The sequence below is a fragment of the Ursus maritimus genome, unplaced genomic scaffold (genome assembly GCF_017311325.1).
Source record: "Ursus maritimus isolate PB19 unplaced genomic scaffold, ASM1731132v1 scaffold_6, whole genome shotgun sequence".
NCBI classification, from domain to species: domain Eukaryota; kingdom Metazoa; phylum Chordata; class Mammalia; order Carnivora; family Ursidae; genus Ursus; species Ursus maritimus.
In genome coordinates, this window is record NW_024426774.1 from 81,712,262 (window position 1) to 81,724,075 (window position 11,814).

An 11,814-nucleotide genomic window follows, 5' to 3' on the forward strand; every position below is an offset into this window, starting at 1 on the left:
AGACAAATGGCTTTAGAGGTCCCCCAATTGCTCCTTTGGAAAGAACTTGAGATGCCATCCAATTCAGCTTGCTGCCGTAGGCAGGATCATAATTAAACCCTCTCAGAGAAATGGCCATCTATTTTCTTTTTAAGGCTCTTCAGTGAAGAATAGTCAGTGGGGAATTTCTTGACCCGGGGAAGTCTCCACACTTAGGGATACAGAAAGTTCCAGGGAGCCGGAGTGAGAGACAGGCAAGAGAAAGAGAGCGATAGGGAATTGCTGAGACATGTGAAGGGCCTCAGGAACACTTTTGGACTGTACCCTTCTCTCGAGTGAAAGGGGCACCCGGCCCTGAGCGCCGCAGATCCGCAAGGGAGCTGCCCACAGCGGGCCGCAGACATGTTCCTCATGCCAATACGAAGTCCATTTTGAGGCTTGGTACACGCAGCTGCAGAGTGGTTTCTGGTGTAACTCGCCTAAGGGGAACGGCTCTGAATTTTCAGAGATCGCAAAGGAAGCCAGAGGAAAGGATGGTGCCCCCATGAGCCCCTCGCTTTGCCTGCCACAGAGTTGTCCCACTTTCTGCTCAAAGAATTGGAGGAAGTGAGGAGCGGGGTGGCTGGTGGAGGCCCAGCAAGATGGCGCGAGGGAGGGAACTGGGGTTACGGTCCAAGAAAGAATAATGTGTTTTCATTTACTTCAGATTTTATCTGCAATGTCAGAAAATTGCAGAACACAGAAGAAACTTATTTGTAAAATAAATAAAATATTTGTCAAAACTCTGAAGAGGAATAGTGTCCTAAGCAGCGAAGTGGCATAGCAAGTCGTAAAAGAAAGATATGACTAAATAAATATTTAGCACATTAATGAAAATCTGTAGGCTAGGACAAATTTGGTAGAAAAGTGCTCGATATATTTATTAGCTAAAGAGGTCATGTGAGTACATAACAACATTAAAACCTTGATAGCCAAATGCAAAAGAACACAAGCAGATCGTTTGCGATCAGGGAAATAGAATTAATGATCAAAATATGATCCCCACCAGTGATTCTCATTTGTAATTGAAATTATGTAACTGAAAACAACAAAGTGGCCACACTTTTGACTTTTTTAATTGAATTAAAAATATATATATTACCCAATTCTTATAAGAGTATAGTGAAATTTGTTCATTCGCTGTTACTGTATTGTATTTCTTTCTCTCTTTTTTTAAAGATTTTATTTATTTACTTGAAGAGAGAAAGAGAGAGCGTGTGCACAAGCAGGGGGAGAGGCAGGCAGAGGGAGAGGGAGAAGCAGGGTCCCTACTAAGTAGGGAGCCCAATGTGGGACTCGATCCCAGGACCCCGGGATCACGACCTGAGCCAAAGGTAGATGCTTAACAGGCTGACCCATCCAAGCACCCTCTGTATTGTATTTCTCAAAAGGAATTTAGAAATGCATATGAAGGGTAAAAAAAAAAAAAAAGAGAGAAAAGATTCATTTCCTTTGCTCCAATAATCCTATTTGTACAATTTTGTTTAAGGAAATATTCCTAAATATGGAAAAATATACAGGAAGATAATCACTAAAGAATTTCTATGAAAAAGTCAGAAAAAAGTCCAACAGCTGGATTCTGGCATGCTCACTAGTGGCACACTGTATGTCGCAAGCAATGATTATAAAAATTATAATGCGGCATGGAGAAAATATTATTGAGTAAAACAAGCTGTGAAAAATTGTATGGGCAATAAAAAAAAATACGACCAACTATGAAACTAAAATGTGTATTTGAAAAAAAGCCTGGAAGGAAATATACTAAAAAGATAATCATGTCTGGGTTGTGGCCATAGGATGATGTGAGATTTCTTTAGTTTAAAAAAAATATGGGGGTAAGGTTTGCAAGACATCTAATTTTTAAAAACAGGCTTATGTAGTAGATTCCTGGAAATTCCCGGAAAGGGAGGTGTTGGTGATTGGGGTAATCAGAGCATGTTGGAGCTGAGAGGAACCACTTGGACATCTCAATTGACCTTAAACCCATATCTTAGGTCCAGTCTATCTTCAGTCTATCCAATCTGAGCCAAAAGATACCTGCATTAGTTTCCCATGGTTGCTGCAATAATTACTACGAACTTAGTGGTTTGAAGCAACAGAAATGTATTCTCTTTCAGTTCTGGAAGCCGTCAAGGTGGACTGAGTTTTACAGGGCTGAAGCCACGCTGTCAGTAACACTGAGATCCCTCTTGGTGGCCCCAGGAGAGAATGTTTCCTTCCCTTCCGCATCATCTAGAGCTTCATTCTCTGCTCTCTTTGGCTCCTGGTCCCTTCCTTCTTCTCCAAAGCCAGCACACAGCATCCTCTCTTCTGACTCTGCTTCGGTCACCTGGCCTTCTCTTCTGTCTGCCCAAATCACCCTCTGCCTCCCTCTCACAAGAGCACATGTGATTGCATTTAAAGCCCACCTGGATAATCCAGGATAGTCTCCCCAACCTCAAGACCCTTAATGTAATCACAACTGCAAAGACCCTTTTTCCATGTAAGGTAAAGGTTGTCTGGGGGGCATTACTCAGCCCACTGTTTCTAGCCATTGCAGATGTTGAAGAATTAAAACTATTGTCCATGATGGATGTGTTGACTTTTCTTGACGATGTTGATGGTTTCTTTGGTGTATAAGTGTGTCAAAACTCATCAAATTGTATAGTTTAAACAGGTGTAATTCACAAAATGTCAATTATAATACCTCAATAAAGCTCTTAAAAATAAAGTATCACTACAGCCTACAGGACGAGCATTCTCTGAACAAGCACGAAAATGTCCTTTGGAATTAGTTTTGGATTATTTTAGAAAGTTGGGAAATTGGTAAGTTAAGCTTCATATAGACTTCCATAGGAACTGCAGGTAAAACACCAGCACCCAGGAACCCAAGGGAGTCTTAATTCATCTGTAACTCTTCTCTTTGGGGAGTACAATCCCCTCCCTGCCCCCTGGTGACAGAAACATAACTGTAGTGACTTTGGTGTCCCCTCAGACACACAAACATATACACATAACACTTTTCGTGAGGTTGGTCTGCGTATATAGTGTCAGGGCACTGGGGCAGGATGGGGGAAGGGATAGGGGACCTCTTTGGGTGATGGCATCAATCCTGGCTGGTACTCCAGGGATATCCATCTTCTTTGGTCAAGCCAGACTGCCATGGGTTGCCATGGAGTCCTGCTTCAAGCTTCACAGGGTCACATTGGGTCTGGCCATCTACTTGTGCTGTCCATGGTATCCTACGCTGGTGGGCAAACTGGGTGCTCTTGCACTCCTTCGGGCTCTAGGGAGGATCTAGAAGTGATCTAGAGCTCCCTCCAAATGGAGGGTCTTGGCACCTCCTGGGACCCCAGGAACCTGGTGATATTTCACAATATTAACTTGTGATAAACAGTTGAGTGTACGTGCTTTTCCATCCCTCTTTTACACTATGGAGCAGATAAATTTTACTTCAATAGCTTATAGAGCAAATGTCCACATTGTGAGCTATCCATCGATCTCTGTCATAAAGTCACAGTAAGATAGGTTTCCATGGAAAGAAAGCTCTCCAGAAATATTGAGTGGAAGATATTTGATGGGAAACAGTGCAATAGATGTAAACACAGAATAACAGACTACTCTAAAAATTATTTAAGTCGGAAATGTCAGTTAAAAAAATAATAATTCCGGGGCGCCTGGGTGGCACAGCAGTTGGGCGTCTGCCTTCGGCTCAGGGCGTGATCCCGGCGTTATGGGATCGAGCCCCACATCAGGCTCCTCTGCTATGAGCCTGCTTCTTCCTCTCCCACTCCCCCTGCTTGTGTTCCCTCTCTCGCTGGCTGTCTCTATATCTGTCGAGTAAATAAATAAATTTAAAAAAATCTTCAAATTAATAATAATAATAATAATAATAATAATAATAATAATTCCTTCTCTTGCCAATTCTGAAAATTTGAAGTTTGGTGCATCACATTTATTTCAAAAGGAATGTAGTTGCATTAAATAAAAAATTTAAATTTAAATATTATTAATATTTTGTAATTTGATGATAGAAAGTAGAGACACTTAGGAATCATTTTAGGGCATAAAGGAAGGAACCCAGATGCCAGGAACCCAGCCCAACAATGTGTCTGCCTTCTGGATGCCCTGACTCCCTTTATCATGGATCTGCTCTTTAATTCTCTCTTTGGTTTTACCTCTAAGCTTTTTCCTTGAGCTTGTGTCAAGTCAGACTTCATTCAAAGTGGAAGACAAATCCCCTGAGCTTATGGCAGGGAACAGGAAGAGTTGGGTGTCTCCTCTGTATTGCCAAAATTTGGAAGTCAAAAATAATGCATGTTTCAAGAGGTGCTTAGGGAAGAATTCTAATATCTCCAAGGTTTCATATTGATCAAGGATGTGCTGCCAGTTGTTTGCATTACAAACAGATAATTACCATGTTTCAGATTTCATCACATTGTAGGTCAAGAATGATTTCTAAAGACTTAAAAAGAATGCTTCAGATGGAAGAGGAAGGCCCACCAACTTACCCTCATCTTCAGTTTTAGAGTTAAGGTAATGAAAGTCTATACATTTGGGCTAAAAATAGGCATGCCTCTTTAGTTAATGTACAGAGCCTTAATATAGCTCTTGACATAACTCCTTCCTCCCTCTGCAATCTGTACTGAGGAGAGGTGGGGCAGCTGAAATCTCAGGGAATCAAATTGCTATTGCTACTGCAATCCCTAGCATTCCTGCAGAGCTCAGAATGTTCCAGTAGTTAGGTTCCATCAAGGCTAGGCAAGATTGTACCCCTAATAGAACTTTTAGCCAAACTCATCTGCACTTGGAATGAGTCTGGAACTATATATATTTTGACTAATAATACTAATTGATGAAAACTAGAGCTTTCCTTGCTCATTGTTCTCGATCATCTTCTTTGGGTGTTTCTCAAGAGGAGTGACACCCTACTTTGTCCTCAGCTTGAGATCATCATCTCCTCTTGTCTACTCTGTGTTTCAGAATATGAGTTAACTCTTCATACAGGTGTCTCCATGTAAATATCAATTTTTTCATACATATATCCAGTGTTTTATTTAACCCATCACGTGGATTCTTTTTTATCAGCAGTGGCAGCTGATAGGTAACGGAGCTTCCAGCCAGGTGGCTCTCTGTGCAGCTGCCGCTATGAGTGATGCAGGGACCTGGGCCGTGCAGAGACCTCTGCACTGTCGGCTCCTACTTTGGGTAGCAGCTGAAGCAAGCACAGTACTGAAATCTGGGCACAGGCCAATTAGCATTTCCAGAAACTGCTACGGCAGCTCGTTAGGGCGGCGAAGGCTCAGCCGCAATGTACCTGCTGTAAATCAACCCCAATTTGGGGAAAGAATTCTTTTAACCTTAAAAAGTCACTTTATATGCAGCGAGGTGTGGTAACAATCTGACAGGTAGCGACAAGGTATGATTATGGAGGAAGAGAGGCACGCTGGGCCTGTGTGGTGTGTCCTGTGATTCTCATGGAGAAGTTTGGCTGGCCCGTTCTTGTTCTGGGGTGGGAACACTGTGAGACTCAGTGTCTGTGATGACGGGAGAGAGTGTGCCCTCCACCACTGTCACCAACATCCCCATCTTCTGAATTGGATGGTTACAAAATGCTCATTTCCTTTCAGTTTCAGGAACAGAGTGATGTCAGCTATATAGACCTACTCATTGTGTGATTTGGGCTCACTCAGGTCGTGGGAGAGGCATGAGGTTTCTGCAGAGCACCCCCTGGTCAGCTGGCTTGGAGAGGACCTGCAGTGATCCACACCTGGTGGTGTAATGCCCTTGTGCAACACCCTCCCCCTTGAGTGTGGGCTGGACCCACTCACTTGCTTCTAATAAACAGAGTATGGAAAAAGCTACAGGATGTCACTTTTGAGATTAGGTCACAAAAAGGCTGTGGCTTCTGTCTTGAGCCCCGTCTCTTGGTCTTTCTCCTGCTCACACCGACAGGAGGCAGATGCCATGTTGTAAACTGACTTATGGAGAGGCCCATGTGGAAAAAAACTGAGGGAGGCTCCAGCCAACAGCCAATGAGGGAACTTAGACCCTCTGTCTGACATCCTATGTGGAACTGAATCCTGCCAACAACCATGCTGGTCAGTGCAGAAGCAAACCCTCCATCCCCTAGTAGAGCCTTCAGATGAGACCACAGCCCTGAACAATAGCATGACTGTAACCTCATGAAAGACCTTGACAGAAGCATCCAGCTAAACTGCACCAGGAAGTCAGATCCATAGAAAACGTGAGATCACACATGTATGTTGTTTTACGTGCTAAATTATGGGTAATTTGTCATGCAGTAAAAGAACAAATACATAGCCTAAGGCACAACACCATAATCTGAAATAAAGAGTATTTCAATTGTGTGATACAAGGTTTTCTCCAGACTCTTTCATTGTACAGACATCTTCATATGGCACCATAAAAGACTAAAATATTGTCCCAGCCAATAAGTCTAAATATTTACTCCACTAAAAGCTTTTTATCAGAGTTGACAAAATACCAAAATGACCTGTTTCCATTTTTGTTGTTATATGTAAATTATTCCATCCATCTTTCTGCAAAAGTATAGATGAGCAGTGAAAGAGACCAAAGCAACCAGCTTGAGGGAAGACAAATGAGGACTTAAAAACCAAATAATCAGAAAAGTTGGCACATCTGATTCAGACAATGACTAGAGAAGGCAATTGGATTACACCAGAGAAGGAAACGCTGGGACAGTGAGACAAGAATATGTGTGTGGGGGTGTCTATGTCTAATTTGGATAGCATTTCAGTGTTCTGTTTCAATAATTTTGAAAAATAGAAAAGTTGGTTTGAAATTCAAGTTAGAGGAATAAAGTCTTCAGAAACCGAAAAACCAATTAGTCTAGTGATTTTCAAAATTCTTTACCCTTCAAATCTTCTCACAAAAATAAAATCTTAGGTAAAGCTCTAGTGTGTAAAAGAGAAAATATGATTTTGAACATTTTTTCATGTGTCCAAAATCATTAGCCATCAGGGAAATTCAAATCAAAACCACACTAAGATACCACCTTACGCCAGTTAGAATGGCAAAAATTGACAAGGCAAGAAACAACAATTGCTGGAGAGGATGTGGAGAAAGGGGATCCCTCCTACATTGTGGGTGGGAATGCAAGTTGGTACAGCCACTCTGGAAAACAGTGTGGAGGTCCCTTAAAAAGTTAAAAATTGAGCTACCCTATGACCCAGCCATTGCACTACTGGGTATTTACCCCAAAGATACAGATGTAGTGAAGAGAAGGGCCATATGCACCCCAATGTTCATAGCAGCATTGTCCACAATAGCTAAATCATGGAAGGAACCGAGATGCTCTTCAACAGATGACTGGATTAAGAAGTTGTGGTCCATATATACAATGGAATATTACTCAGCTATCAGAAAGAACGAGTTCTCAACATTCGCTGCAACATGGACGGCACTGGAGGAGATAATGCTAAGTGAAATAAGTCAAGCAGAGAAAGACAATTATCATATGATTTCTCTCATCTATGGAACATAAGAACTAGGAAGATCAGTAGGGGAAGAAAGGGATAAAGAAAGGGGGGTAATCAGAAGGGGGAATGAAACATGAGAGACTATGGACTCTGAGAAACAAACTGAGGGCTTCAGAGAGGAGGGGGGTGGGGGAATGGGATAGACTGGTGATGGGTAGTAAGGAGGGCACATATTGCATGGTGCACTGGGTGTTATACGCAACTAATGAATCATCGAACTTTACATCAAAAACCAGGGATGTACTGTATGGTGACTAACATAATATAATAAAAAAACATTTAAAAAAAGAGAAAATATGGCATTTTGTTAACATAAATTTATTTTACACATGAATATCCATAACATGTACTTATAAAGTAAACCATTGAGGACAACATGAATACAAAATTTAGGAATTGGGACTTATGGGTGTCGGGCATAGTCTTCTGCCCCTCTCCCCTGCTTCGAGGTGTGTAGAACTAAAGCAGTTAAAATTGACAAACACAACTAGTTCCAAATGGTACAAGTTTTAAAAATGGCTTTCTTGCCACCTAGGATACACATCAATTAAGCTAATTCAGAAATGTGATGAATAGTAAGGGAACAGAGAAATAGTAAGACAATTTTAACTATCACCGAGCAGGAAATACTTTTCAAACATAACCACAAACAATATAAAACCGTATTAATATTTTAAAAATCAGACATAGTAGCACAGCTCTTTGTCAGATAGAAATTTGAGGTTTCTAAATAGTCTAATTTACTTTGTTTTGCATATTGAGTACAAACATTAGCTTTCAGTTTCACTGCTGACATTTTAACTGTAATTTCAGGCATGGTAACATAGGGGCCTTGCGTTGCCAAATTTAGTTCTTTAAAAATATCCGCAAGACATACAAACAGCACAGTCATGCTATATTTTGAGAGTTTCAGCTAAAGATGCTTCTATTACACAATAGTAATTCTCTGTCTCATTTGAAGTATTTACATGCACTGATGCCTCTCCTCAGTATAACCAGTGAACTTCAATATGAAAAGGAAATTCTGGAATTTACCGCATTTATCACTGTAAATAACTGAAAAGTTTGTAATAGAAGATGATCCTTTAATAAAGTTGTGGATTTGTAGGATGTTATCCAACACTTAAAAAACAAAGTCGCCTTTTTGTTAACAGCCAGGGCTTGTTATGCAAATACACTGCTTGCATACATATTGGCAATAATTTTTATGCAAATAGTTTTTCTATCACTCATTATACAGACATTGCTACATTTTTTATGAGGTTATTTGTGGTGTGTTATTTGAGTTCTAAACAGTTACAATTTTCTTCTCCAAATATGTCTGTGGTGAGTGTTTTATAAAGTGATAAATATCCCTTTTATTTGCCTGTAAAAACGTATTAAAAAACAATCAAAATAGAGAAATCACCAACATCCATACACTTGCCTATTTGAAATGTATACTTTTTACTAATCTCAGATTTTAAGCCAATTATTTCAGAATCTTGGGTCTGTACTCTTGGATTCTATTTTACACTCTGTTGTTGGACAATGGTAATCATTGTATTGTACAAACCTTCTATCAGCCTACATTTCATTGGTAACACCAACGATACAAGGTTCGGTAACATTTTCCACACGTTAACTATGGTGAGGGGTCTGAGATTTTCCTTTAACTTGTAAGCTAAAAAGCTATCATGCCATAGCTTCATGAATGCTGGCAGAAGACATGAAATTCCTGGATCAGAGACAAAGGGCTTTCATATTTCCAGACAGCAAGTGACATGAGCTTCATGTCTGCTTTGGTTCCCCTTGTCTCTCAAGTCATTCTGGGTTAACTCCAAGTGGTCCAGAAGATGCTACGTATGCAGTGGGTGTTCATCAGTGCCCAGAAACCCAAAGGTCAGGGAACTTGAAGTCTTATAATGGGCTACAAGCCAATGAATCTGCTCAACCATGGCGCCGGAGGGAAGCATTATCTTTATTAGACTGGATGGTAAACGAATCTGCTGCTGGTTGTTTGGACATACTGCCTTTATTTCCAAAGGCTCTTTGCTATACGATGAAGAAAAGACAGTCTGAAATATAGGTTGTCAGGACCTCTGTTTGTGAGATGAGCAGAAACATGAGAGACCCGTGTCTCCCAATACCCAACAGTGTGTTCTTCCCCTTCCCTGACATTTTATAATTTAACTTAGATGATTCTATGAGTGCCTTTTCATCTCCATATTTTGCTTTTGTCCAGAGAATCTTTGGAGTTATTTCAGAGGAACCTTGCACTTTGAAAATCACTGCTCCAGTCCAAACCCTTATTCTACAATCAGGGAACTGAGGCACAAAGACATTAAGTGGCTTGTCCAGGTCATAGATATTTAAATGTCAACTCCAGGTAATGAAATTACAAATCCAAGCAGGACTAGATGACAGCCAAATCGTCCTCTCCTTTAATCTAGAAATAGGTTGTTTAAAACGTATAAGGACAGAGAATGTCCCAGGGCATCCTAATTTGGGTTCCTGATAAGACAGGGACAAAGATTGCAGTGCAAGAAGATTATTGGGAAGAGATCTCAGGAAACGACATTAGGGAGAAGGTTTGTGGGACAAGACAATGAAGAAAGACAACATGAGATTTGTTAGGAACCAGGTGACTACTGTGGACGTCTGGGGCTTAATCACCCAGGGAACTCTGGGAGCCAGTGCAGGACATGCACTGCAGTTATCCCTCCAGAGTGGTGAGGCAGCTGGGTATTTGCCAATGAATTCCCATCAGTCATCAGCTTACAGGACTCTGGATGGCGTTAACGTCCTCACACTTCTTCCCTGCCCTGCACTGGGGTGGAACAGACACTATTGGCCAGAGAGAGCCTGAAGGCAAAGTACTGCAGGTGCTGGCAGTTGGAAGCCAGGCCTGTGGGCAGGGACACGCTGTATTCCAAGCGGATGTGGCTGGATACCAGCTGCATCTGCTACACTGTGTGCCGCCAACCTTTAAGAATCAGTGTAGATTTGAATGATTCTTCTCCTTGTCTAAATTCTCCATCTCTGCATTGGGGTAAAGTTCTTCAGACCTGATAGAAATACTTGTGGATGGGGTTAAGAAGGCTTTTCCATGAACTGGTGATTAAAAGAAGGGTTTAAAGAATACAGAAAGTGTTGATCAGGGTGAGGAGGAAAGCTTACCTGAATAGAATCAAAAGTATTGGCAGAAGAAAGGAGCAAGACAAACAAAGGAAGTAGAGGAGAAGGATAGCTAGAACACAAGACCCACAGGCATGGGCCGTTCCGGTTAAGGGAGCTCGTCAAGAGACAAAGGGCTGTAAACAGGCAGCAGATTACAGACGCTCTTCTTAGACCCCATCCATGGAGGGGCAGCTGAGTTAGAAACATCTTTGTTACAGATTAGAACAATGACTCCAAAATTTTGAGTAGGAGGGTCCCTTTTTACATAATTTTTCCGAATATCTTCATGTGTTAGTGGTAGCAGTTTATTTTATTTTATTTTTTTAAATGTTTTTTATTATATTATGTTAGTCACCATACAGTACATCCCTGGTTTTTGATGTAAAGTTCGATGATTCATTAGTTGCGTATAACACCCAGTGCACCATGCAATACGTGCCCTCCTTACTACCCACCACCAGTCTATCCCATTCCCCCACCCCCCTCCTCTCTGAAGCCCTCAGTTTGTTTCTCGGAGTCCATAGTCTCTCATGCTTCATTCCCCCTTCTGATTACCCCCCCTTTCTCTATCCCTTTCTTCCCCTACCGATCTTCCTAGTTCTTATGTTCCATAGATGAGAGAAATCATATGATAATTGTCTTTCTCTGCTAGACTTATTTCACTTAGCATGATCTCCTCCAGTGCCATCCATGTTGCAGCAAATGTTGAGAACTCGTTCTTTCTGATAGCTGAGTAATATTCCATTGTATATATGGACCACAACTTCTTAATCCAGTCATCTGTTGAAGGGCATCTTGGCTCCTTCCACGATTTAGCTATTGTGGACAATGCTGCTATGAACATAGGGTTGCATATGGCCCTACTCTTCAGCTACCAAACTCATTCTATGAGGCCAATATTACCTTGATCCCCAAACCAGGCAAAGACCCCATCAAAAAGGAGAATTACAGACCGATTTCCCTAATGAATATGGATGCCAAAATCCTCAACAAGATCCTGGCTAATAGAATCCAACAGTACATTAAAAGGATTATCCATCATGACCAAGTGGGATTCATCCCTGGGATGCAAGGGTGGTTCAACATTCGCAAATCGATCAGTGTGATAGATTTTATCCAGAAGGAAAAAGCCAAA